Genomic DNA, 12,902 nt, shown 5'->3' on the forward strand with positions numbered 1-12,902 from the left:
AAACAGAACAACAATTTATTCTCTTACTTAAATGAATAACCGTATTGCAATAAACATGATCAAATCATATTCATAACGCAAACACAAAATAACACTTATTTAGTTTCAACACTAATCCCGAAAGTATAAGGAGTGTGCGATGATGATCATATCAATCTTGGAACCACTTCCAACACACATCGTCACTTCACCCTTAACTAGTCTCTGTTCATTTTGCAACTCCCATTTCAAGTTACTACTCTTAGCAACTGAACCAATATCAAATACCGAGGGGTTGGTACGAACACTAGTAAAATACACATAAATAATCTGTATATCAAATATACCTTTGTTCACTTTGCCATCCTTCTTATCCACCAAATACATGGGGTAGTTCTGCTTCTAGTGACCAGTCCCTTTGCAGTAGAAGCACTTAGTCTCAGGTTTAGGACCAGACTTGGGCTTCTTCACTTGAGCAGCAACTTGCTTGCCGTTCTTCTTGAAGTTCCCCTTCTTCCCTTTGCCCTTTTCTTGAAACTAGTGGTCTTGTCTACCATCAACACTTGATATTTTTCTTGATTTCTACCTTCGTTGATTTTAGCATTACGAAGAGCTTGGGAATCGTTTCCCTTATCCCTTGCATATCATAGTTCATCACGAAGTTCTACTAACTTGGTGATGGTGACTAGAGAATTCTGTCAATCACTATTTTATCTGGAAGATTAACTCCCACTTGATTCAAGCGATTGTAGTACCCAGACAATCTGAGCACATGCTCACTGCTTGAGCTATTCTCCTCCATCTTTTAGCTATAGAACTTGTTGGAGACTTCATATCTCTCAACTCGGGTATTTGCTTGAAATATTAACTTCAACTCCTGGAATATCTCATATGGTCCATGACGTTCAAAACGTCTTTGAAGTCCCGATTCTAAGCCGTTTAAGCATGGTGCACTAAACTATCAAGTAGCATCATATTGAGCTAGCCAAATGTTCATAACATCTGCATCTACTCCTGCAATAGGTTTGTCACCTTGCGGTGCATCAAAGACATAATTCTTCTGTGCGGCAATGAGGATAAACCTCAGATCACGGATCCAATCCACATCATTGCTACTAACATCTTTCAACTTAGTTTTCTCTAGGAACATATCAAAAATAAAACAGGGGAGCTAAACGCGAGCTATTGATCTACAACACAGATATGCTAATACTACCAGGACTAAGTTCATGGTAAATTAAAGTTCAATTAATCATATTACTTAAGAACTCCCACTTAGATAGACATCTCTCTAATCCTCTAAGTGATCACGTGATTCAAATCAACTAAACCATGTCCGATCATCACGTGAGATGGAGTAGTTTCAATGGTGAACATCACTATGTTGATCATATCTACTATATGATTCACGCTCAACCTTTCGGTCTCCGTGTTCCAGGCCATATCTGTTATATGTTAGGATCGTCAAGTTTAACCTGAGTATTCCGTGTGTGCAACTGTTTTGCACCCGTTGTATTTGAACATAGAGCCTATCACACCCGATCATCACGTGGTGTCTCAGCACAAAGAACTTTCGTAACGGTGCATACTCAGGGAGAACACTTATACTTTGATAATTTAGTGAGGGATCATCTTATAATGCTACCGTCAATCAAAGCAAGGTAAGATGCATAAAAGATAAACATCACATGTAATCAATATAAGTGATATGATATGGCCATCATCATCTTGTACTTGTGATCTCCATCTCCGAAGTACCGTCATGATCACTATCATCACCGGCGTGGCACCTTGATCTCCATCGTAGCATCGTTGTCATCTCACAAATCTTATGCTTCCACGACTATCGCTACCGCTTAGTGATAAAGTAAAGCATTACAACACAATTTCATTGCATACAACAAAGCGACAACCATATGGCTCCTGCCAGTTGCCGATAACTCGGTTACAAAACATCATCATCTCATACAATAAAATTTAGCATCATGTCTTGACCATATCACATCACAACATGCCCTGCAAAAACAAGTTAGACGTCCTCTACTTTGTTATTGCAATTTTTACGTGGCTGCTACGGGTTTTAGCAAGAACCGTTCTTACCTACGCATCAAAAACCACAACGATAGTTTGTCAAGTTGGTGTTGTTTTAACCTTCGCAAGGACCGGGCGTAGCCACACTCGGTTCAACTAAAGTTGGAGAAACTGACACCCGCCAGCCACCTGTGTGCAAAGCACGTCGGTAGAACCAGTCTCGCGTAAGCGTACGTGTAATGTCGGTCCGGGCCGCTTCATCCAACAATACCGCCGAACCAAAGTATGACATGCTGGTAAGCAGTATGACTTATATCGCCCACAACTCACTTGTGTTCTACTCGTGCATAACATCAACGCATAAAACCTAGGCTCGGATGCCACTGTTGGGGAACATAGTAATTTCAAAAAATTTCCTACGCACACGCAAGATCATGGTGATGCATAGCAATGAGAGGGGAGAGTGTTGTCTACGTACCCTCATAGACCGGAAGCGGAAGCGTTAGCACAACGCGGTTGATGTAGTCGTACGTCTTCACGGCCCGACCGATCAAGCACCGAAACTACAGCACCTCTGAGTTCTAGCACACGTTTAGCTCGATGACGATCCCCGGACTCCGATCCAGCAAAGTTTCGGGGAAGAGTTCCGTCAGCACGACAGCGTGGTGACGATCTTGATGTTCTACCGTTGCAGGGCTTCGCCTAAGCACCGCTACAATATTATCGAGGATTATGGTGGAGGGGGGCACCGCACACGGCTAAGAGAACGATCACGAAGATCAAATTGTGTCTAGAGGTGCCCCCCTGCCCCTGTATATAAAGGAGCAAGGGGGAGAGGCCGGCTGGCCCTTGGGGCGTGCCAAGGACGGGGGAGTCCTCCTCCTAGTAGGAGTAGGACTCCCCTTTCCTAGTCCAACTAGGAAGAGAGAAGGGGGAAGGAAAGAGAGGGAGAGGGAGAGGGAAAGAGGGGCCGCGCCCCCCTCCCCTAGTCCAATTCGGACTCCCCATGGGAGGGGGCGCGCCACCTCCTGGGCTGCTGCCCTCTCTCTCCCCTCAGGCCCACTAAGGCCCAATACTTCCCCGGGGGGTTCCGGTAACCCTTCCGGCACTCCGATTTTCTCCGAAATCACCCGAAACACTTTCGGTGTCCGAATATAGCCGTCCAATATATCGATCTTTATGTATCGACCATTTCGATACTCCTCGTCATGTCCGTGATCATATCCGGGACTCCGAACAACCTTCGGTACATCAAAATATATAAACTCATAATGAAACTGTCATCGTAACGTTAAGCGTGTGGACCCTATGGGTTCAAGAATAATGTAGACATGACCGAGACACGTCTCCGGTCAATAACCAATAGCGGAACCTGGATGCTCATATTGGCTCCTACATATTCTACGAAGATCTTTTATCGGTCAGACCGCATAACAACATACGTTGTTCCCTTTGTCATCGGTATGTTACTTGCCCGAGATTCGATCGTCGGTATCTCAATACCTAGTTTAATCTCATTACTGGTAAGTCTCTTTACTCGTTCCGTAATACATCATCCCACAGCTAACTCATTTAGTTGCAATGCTTGCAAGGCTTATAGTGATGTGCATTACCGAGTGGGCCCAGAGATACCTCTCCGACAATCGGAGTGACAAATCCTAATCTCAAAATACGCCAACCCAACAAGTACCTTCAGAGACACCTGTAGAGCACCTTTATAATCACCCAGTTATGTTGTGACATTTGGTAGCACACAAAGTGTTCCTCCGGTAAACGGGAGTTTCATAATCTCATAGTCAGAGGAACATGTATAAGTCATCAAGAAAGCAATAGTAATAAACTAAACGATCAAGTGCTATGCTAACGGAATGGGTCAAGTCAATCACATCATTCTCCTAATGATGTGATCCCATTAATCAAATGACAACTCTTTGTCTATGGCTAGTAAACATAACCATCTTTGATCAACGAGCTAGTCAAGTAGAGGCATACTAGTGACACTCTGTTTGTCTATGTATTCACACATGTATCATGTTTCTGGTTAATATAATTCTAGCATGAACAATAAACATTTATCATGATATAAGGAAATAAATAATAAATTTATTATTGCCTCTAGGGCATATTTCCTTCAGATAGGCACGGGCGTAGGCGGTTCGGAGTCCGTGGTCGGGGAAGAATTTGGCAGTTTGGAGTCACGGTGACGTGAAGGGTAAGGTCAATACTTGGCTCGATCGCCGCTGAGAATGCAGCCTCCGTGGCGGGGTCTATCCACCAGTGCATGGATGGCGCAATTGGCTCCGAATTGAGGGTCGGAGCGGTTGCCGCTGCGGTCTCCTGAACACTGTCCGATGGTAGAGCTAAATCATGCTCATCGTGACCATGCGGCGCACTTGGCAGGGGCTCGAATCTATCGAAGATCAAGTCTCCGTGGATGTCGTCCGTGTAGTTTAAGCTTCCAAACCTGACCTGGTGGCCAGGGGCGTAACTCTCGATCTGCTCCAGATGGCCAAGCGAGTTGGCCCGCAGTGCGAAGATGCCGAATACAAAGATTTGTCTGGGAGAAAAGTCTCACCCTGGACTGCATTGCTATCGATGATCGAAGGAGCAATCAAGCCTAACGATGACGACATAGAGGAACTCTCAATGAAAGCACCAATGTCGGTGTCAACACCGGCTGATCTCGGGTAGGGGGTCCCGAACTGTGCGTCTAGGCGGATGGTAATAGGAGACGGGGGACATGATGTTTTTACCCAGGTTCGGGCCCTCTCGATGGAGGTAAAACCCTACTCATGCTTCATTGATCTTGATGATATGAGTATTACAAGAGTTGATCTACCACAAGATCGAAGAGGCTAAACCCTAGAAGCTAGCCTATGGTATGATTGTTGTTCTTGGTCCTACGGACTAAACCCTCCAGTTTATATAGACACCGGAGGGGGCTAGGGTTACACAGAGTCGGTTGCAAGGATAGAGATCTACATATCCGTATTGCCAAGCTTCCCTTCCACGGCAAGGAGAGTCCCATCCGGACACGGGATGAAGTCTTCAATCTTGTATCTTCATAGTCCAACAGTCCGGCCAAAGGATATAATCCGGCTGTCCGGATACCCCCTAATCCAGGACTCCCTCACTTGGACTATGAGATTATGCAACTCCCGAATACCGGAGGAATACCTTGTGTGCTATCAAACATCACAGCGCAACTGGGTGATAATAAAGATGCTCTACAGGTATCTCCAAAGGTGTTTGTTGGGTTGGCATAGACGGAGATTAGGATTTTTCACTCCGAGTATCGGGGAGGTATCTCTAAGCCCTCTTGGTAATGCACATCATGATAAGCCTTGCAAGCAATGTGACTAATGAGTTAGTTGCGCGATGATGCATTACGAAACGAGTAAAGAGACTTGCCGGTAACGAGATTGAACTAGGTATGAAGATACCGATGATCGAATCTCGGGCAAGTAACACACCGATGACAAAAGGAATGGCATATGTTGTCATTGCGGTTTGACCGATAAAGATCTTCGTAGAATATGTAGGATCCAATATGAGCATCCAGGTTCTGCTGTTGGTTATTGACCGGAGATGTGTTCCAGTCATGTCTAGTCCTCGAGCACCGTTCTTCGTGCCTCAAGCGGAACCTCTGACTCCTGAAGCATCATGCGACCCGGGCCAATAGATAGGCCCTACATTGGCTTGGAATGGCGCTGGAGTGGGGCGACGGGACGTCGGAGGAACTCCTTCATCACCATGGGTGCGGTCAAGCCAAGGTCTTTCAACCTCCTCAGCCGGAGCCAGACGAAGGCAAGGCGAGGGCTCGTAAGCTTCTCGTGAGCCCAGCCGGAGCTGGGAACGGCGGGCGCAGACGGAGGCGAGAGCAAAGGGCTGAGCACTCCGACATCCACATACACCCACCGTGTCCGGAACCCGCTCGCAGATGGCGGGAGCTCAAAGTCAATCCCCGAGCCAGCCGTCGCCGCCACGGCCTGGAAGCTCAAGCACCCTGAGCATTGCCGGGGGTCAGTCAAGTGCAGCGAGAAGAAATGGCGTAGAAGGGCCACGGAGGCGGCGATTCCCACCATGGCCTCACAAAAAAAGGCGAAGATGGCAAGAAGAGTGACATATTGGGGATCTAAGTGCAGCAGATGAATCTGGTAATAGGAAAGCACGACATTGAAGAAGGCGGAGAAAGGGGGATCAGACCGGCCCACAGGGCGTCGACAAGGAACTGGACCTCGGTGGCTTCTCTATCGATTGAAGCTCGGGATGCTCGGTGCCTCCCAATTCGTTGAAGCTGGTGGCGAGCGCAAGGTGGACCATGTCCATGCCTTCCTCATTGAGCACCCGCGATCGGCCGACGGCGGGCTCCATAGCAGAAGGCGGGTCGGCTGAGGACATGGGCTTCTTCCCTTTCTCCGTTCGGTTCGGCGCCATGACGATGGGGAGGACTGAGCTCAGGTTGGACGGGGAGAGGAAGCTGAGGATCGAGGAAGCGAAGGAGTCGGGGGGTGCATTGCCAGCAAGGGGGAAATAACTGTGTGGGACGTCGTGGCCGCCTAGCCAGGGGGATATCAAAGCTGCATGGGGAAGCGGGGCCGCCCACGTCCAATCGATCGCCAAGTGTCAAGCAGGGCCACAGGCTGTTGGGGCTCGTAGAGCTCCGCACTTGCCCTTTGGCTTCGCCTCAAATCCAAGCCCGAGCGCGCCTTGGGCCCGGGGGCTACTGTTGGCGTTTTGGGAACGGGGGTCCCCAGACTTGCCTGCCTGCGGCCCGCCGCGTGGCTCCACCAGCGGCCCTATATGACCCCTCTTCACCAGCAAACACTCAAGACCCTCGTGAGGGGCCAAGCCTCGCGAGGAAGATGACACAAGACCTCCTCAGGGGCGGCCTCACGAGGCAGGCTCGCGAGGGGCAGAGAGATCAAGGTAAGGGACACCTCGCGAGGTTCCTGTCGCAAGCCATGATGACTGGATCTAGGCGGGTGCCAGCGCACCAGTGTCCTCCTTTAGTCTTTGGTGCTAAAGGGGCAAGCACATACTAGGAGTCCCGAGGTATCATGCAAAGGTTTACATATCGGTGCACCAAGACCAAGACCAACAAGACGGCAGGACGGAGGACACCGTGGAGCCCAAGACGGCGTCACCACCAGAGCCTTTGGCAGGCGAAGACTACTTTTGTTAGGATAGCTTGTACTAGTTGTCTCCCTTCGAATTTGGCCGTTGTGGGATCCCTTCCCGCTCAATATTTGGGAAGAGGACCAGGGCCTCTGTAAATAGGACTAGCCACCACCACACAAGGGGATCAGATCCAGATCATCCCCAACCACTCAAGTTCACCAAGCACAAGAACACCTCTCCTCGTGAGGCAGCCCAAGAGGGAATCCACCACACCACACTGGAGTAGGGTATTACACCACAATGGTGGCCTGAACTAGTATAAATCTTGTGTCTCGCGTTCTTTGGGTTCGTCCAGCTAGGCCGTGAGATCGTAGAGTGTGCGAGCTAGAGAGGGGGAGAGATCTTTGTGTGCACCCAGTGTTTGAACCTCAAGGGTTTTGCCGAAACCCGAAATCCGACAACAACATCATGCTCCTCTGGTGATCTAAGAGAGATTTCTTTATGCGGGTTGCACAGACTACCATTTTTATAATTTTCAAAATATCACCTGCTTATGCTTCATGATGTGTAACATTATTGTTAGTCCTATTTTTCCATGTACAAAATAGACTGTCTTGCCCGCTTCACTATTATAACTCTATTTTTGCCCTAGTCATGTGTACTTACAGAAACATTTCAGGATGAAGTGACATCAACACAAAGATCTATGAGCAGTGCGGCACGACCGTTACCAAATGATTATGGATTGGAATTGGAATGTGCTGATGTTCTCGAGCATCAACTAGAGTTGGCAAGACAACGTGTACATAATTCTCAACGTGCAATCAACAAGTTGAGACTAGACTTGTAGGTATTAGATGCAGGAGTCAAAAAAATGAAACGAGACACTGAGGTAACCACAAAGGAATTGGGGATTTTGCAGATTGAAATTTGTGCTAACTGAATCCGGCCAATCCTCTTTTCAGAAGAGATTATAGTTCAAATGGTAATTTCTTTGATGTGTGTCCACGATGAATGAGCTTTATTTTCCCAGTGTATGTAATTTGTTATTTGTGTATGCTTTATTATCACTGGTGCCAAACTATAATGCCCGGTGGGTATAATCGGCTATAATTTCTTTATTGTATAGGGTAGGATTATACTACGTTTCTTTGCCTTAGTCTCTTTATTGTATAGTTTATGTTTTTTAGAGGCGATAGTATAGAGTAGGATAATTCTTTGAATATGCTATATCATTGAAACGGGGGCCACCATGCCTAAACATTTCCTGGACGCCATACGAACGAACAAACATGTGTAGTCAAAGCGGGCCTTAATTGGGCTAGTCAAAATAATATTTAATGGATCCCAAATGATGTGGCCGACCATAACAACTGCTCTTAGCAGGCCGTTAACAGTCCAAAAGCTCAATAGGGCCGTATAAATGGAAATGGCCGGCGGGCCTCTAGCGGGCGGAAATAAATGTCATTTTGTATCGGCCCTTTTACTTTCTAGGTCAGTAAGAGGCCAAAAGTGTTTTGGGCCAGAGGTGGCCCAATTTGCAAATTAGGCTTTTAACAGGCCGAAAGTCGCATCGGGCCGAAATTTTTCCCTGTGGACCATGGGCCCCTAATGGACACAAAATTAGGTTGCACAGTCAAAGGCCCAACTGTTGTGCGGGCCGTTAATAGGCTGAAAGACAAAATGGGCTAGAAATTGGCCCATTTACTGAATGGGTCGAGGACAGGCCTAAAGTCACAACGGGCTAGAAGTTGGCCCAACTGCAGAATGGGCCGAGAAAAGGCCGAAAGATGTTCCGGGCCGTTAACGGGCTGGAACTGACGATCGCCTGCTAACAGGGCGAAAGAAGCTCGGGCCATAATTGGTCCCAAAGGCGTAGTAGGCCATTAATGGGCTAAAACTAATGATGGGGTGGAAATTGTCAAATCTAGAATGGGCCTTTGATGGGATGATTTTGTGTAACTTGTATGGGCCGTGCTTGTGAATGGGCCTGACTCAAGTAGGCCGCTAATGGCCCGACCCGCTTATTTTAACAGGCCCGACCTTTTAACCTGAATGGGCCACTATTGGGCCAAGACACGTGTCGACATATCATAGGCGCGTCCCGTCCATTCGGTGGATGAGAACTATCCGAACGTTGGGCCGACACATGGATCTACCAGCGAATGAGAATTTTATGCGTGGAAAATCCCCATCGGTCTGGGCTGTTAACGGGTTATCGGGTCCAAACTGGAACCCGATAGCTTAACGCTGACCCGTTACGGTGGATGCCACGTGTCAGTTACCCTTGATGCAAGCACTTCTATGACGGGAGATTTATCATCATGGAAGTGGACACTTTTATGATGATAATTTTGGTAATGTCATGGAACACTTGTACGATAGCACATGTATGACTATCTTGATTCTGTCAGAAAATCGTCATGGATGTACATGCATGACAGAAAACGTGACCTACTATGACAAACACGTATCGTCACGAAAGTGTTTTTTTAGTGATGCAAGCTATCATTTGGAGATGTTGTTGTTTACATTTGCTATATTTGTCTGATGTTAAGGTTGTTGTACTTATCGTGCATTTCCACTACTTATCCAAGACAACAATGGGAGTGGCCACCATTTTCCGCCGAGGTTAGTTTCATCCCTCGGCTTGTACTCCCCCCATCGTTCCATAATGTAGTGCATATTGATCCAGGCCTGAACACTTGTTAGCTTCTAATATTGACATGTTGCTTGTAGGTACATATGCCCTTGGCAAGGATCCATGCATCAACCCTTTTTGCGTATGGGGTAATGAGATATTCATGAACAAGCATCAAGTGAGGAAACTGATAAGGATTATTAGCAAAAACATATGAATGGTGGCAAGAAAAATATTTGTTTATGCTCTATCCAACACAACAGTGAGCTGTAGGATGGTAACTACAAACTCTACAGCCTTCTCTTTTTACTGCCCATAATGAGTTGTTACACAACAATGTCTGAATCTTTTTCATTCGTAGTGGTTCCCTAAGAAGTTCACTCAAGATTACCTCGCAAAGTACATGATTCTTCGACACACAATGAAGGTTAAGTATTTCATCCAGACTACAGTGAGCATCGAGAAGTCCTAATGAAGACAGTGAAGGATGGATAGGCAACCATCACAAGGGGTTGGCATACAGTCGTGCGTGCATTACACATGGAGGAGGGCACAATATGGGCATTCCACTTCACCTTCTCCAGCAACCAGAATGTCTTTTGCCTCTCTATTTATAGTCTTTAATACAACAATGGTTCATCATTCTTTACTTGGTGCTTCTGTAGTTCTTCAGTATATGTACCTGTGAATCAAATTATGCAATCGTGGTTCAACCTATATTTGTAATAAACATGGTTGGATATGAAATAAGTGATTGCCTACTTTTAAATTAAAAACATGTGATTTCGAAATTAGGGATTACACGGCACATGATTTGCAAAAGCGAAATGTCTGTGATATATGTGGAGATCAGACACATTTCTAGGATCCACTACGTGTGCGATCAATCTCTACTCCAGACACTATCAACCAAGAAAAAATGTGTGTGATTAACAACAACATCACACATAGTTCTTTCTTATTAAATGTTTGCGATAGTCACCTTAACATACATGCTTCGCAATTATGGACTGTTTGTGATGTTGTGTGCATCGCAAACATTTGGTCATAGAAGAACGCGTGCGATAGGTCGATCATCCGACGCGGGTATGACGGATGAATCATGTGGGATGTATTCCAGCTTCGCATACAGTTTTAAAATCGTGAACAATTTGTGTGCGCTCTTACATCAAATCATACATTGTTGAGAAAAACTAAATGTGTGTGATTGTCTACTTCTATAATCGTGAACTATTTGTGATGGGTCGCGCATCGTAAACGTAGGACCACAAAATACTGATTGCGAAGGCAATGCGAGCACAAACGAGTAGGGAGTACTGTATATGCATCGAGGCTCCATATACCCGACGGTTTATGGGTCGTGTGGGAAGGACCCCCCTATCGCAGTCACTGACTTGGCGACGGTTTCGAACACCGTCGCGGAAAGGGGTTAAAAGCCCTTTGTATAGCACCTCGTTGTACCCGTCTTTGTTTGTTTTTCAATCATTTGAGACATGCGAGTCTTGACTGCTCGGCAAGATGACTAAGACTCCTTTTTCAAAGAGTTGTGAGAGGGCGTCCGAGCTGTTGGAACTTATACATAGTGATGTATGTGGACCAGTGAGCATGACAGCTAGAGTTGGTTTCCAATACTTCGTGACTACCGATGACTTGAGTATATATGGATATCTCTACTTGATGAGGTACAAGTCAGAAACTTTTGAAAAGTTTAAGGAGTTTCATAACGAAGTGGAAAATTAGCTCGGCAAGAGAATCAAACTTCTACGATCTGATTGTGGCGGTGAGTATATGAGCCAGGAGTTTGATGATCGTATGAAGAGTCGTGGAATAGTTCCACAACTGACTCCTCCGGGTACACCACAGAGAAATGGCGTGTCAGAACGAAGGAATTAGACTCTTTTGGACATGGTCCAATCAAAGATGAGTCAGTGAAATTTACCCTTGTCATTTTGGGGATACGCTCCAGGAACTACAACTTTCACACTAAACAGGGCATCATCTAGGTTTGTAGTGAAGGAAATATGCCCTATAGGGAATAATAAATTTATTATTTATTTCCTCATATCATGATAAATGTTGATTATTCATGCTAGAATTGTATTAACCAGAAACTTAGTACATGTGTGAATGCATAGACAAACAGAGTGTCACTAGTATGCCTCTACTTGACTAGCTCATTAATCAAAGATGGTTAAGTTTCCTAACCATAGACATGAGTTGTCATTTGATTAATGGGATCACATCATTAGGAGAATGATGTGATTGACTTGACCCATTCTGTTAGCTTAGCACTTGATCGTTTTAGTTTACTACTATTGCTTTCTTCATGACTTATACATGTTCCTATGACTATGAGATTATGTAACTCCCAATTACCGGAGGAACACTTTGTGTGCTACCAAACGTCACAACGTAACTGGGTGATTATAAAGGTACTCTACAGGTGTCTCCAATGGTACTTGTTGAGTTGGCATATATCAAGATTAGGATTTGTCACTCCAATTGTCGGAGAGGTATCTCTAGGCCCACTCGGTAATGCACATCACTATAAGCCTTGCAAGCATTGTAACTAACGAGTTAGTTGCGGGATGATGCATTACAGAATGAGTAAAGTGACTTTCCGGTAATGAGATTGAACTAGGTATTGAGATACCCACGATCGAATCTCGGGCAAGTAACATACCGATGACAAAGGGAACAACGTATGCTGTTATGTGGTTTGACCGATAAAGATCTTTGTAGAATATGTGGGAGCCAATATGAACATCCAGGTTCCGCTATTGGTTATTGATCGGAGACGTGTCTCGGTCATGTCTACATAGTTCTCGAACCCGTAGGGTCCGCATGCTTAAAGTTCGGTGACGATCGATATTATGAGTTTTTGTGTTTTGATGTACCGAAGGTAGTTCGGAGTCCCGAATATGATCACGGACATGACGAGGAGACTCGAAATGGTCGATACGTAAAGTTCGATATATTGGACGACTATATTCGGACACCGGAAGTGTTCCGGCTGATTTCGGAGAAAATCGAAGTGCCGGAGGGTTACCGGAACCCCCCCGGGAGAAATAATGGGCCTTATGGGCCTTAGTGGAGATAGAGAGGGCTGGCCTAGGGCAGGCCGTGCACC

Source organism: Triticum dicoccoides, chromosome 3A (genome assembly GCF_002162155.2).
Source record: "Triticum dicoccoides isolate Atlit2015 ecotype Zavitan chromosome 3A, WEW_v2.0, whole genome shotgun sequence".
NCBI classification, from domain to species: Eukaryota; Viridiplantae; Streptophyta; class Magnoliopsida; order Poales; family Poaceae; genus Triticum; species Triticum dicoccoides.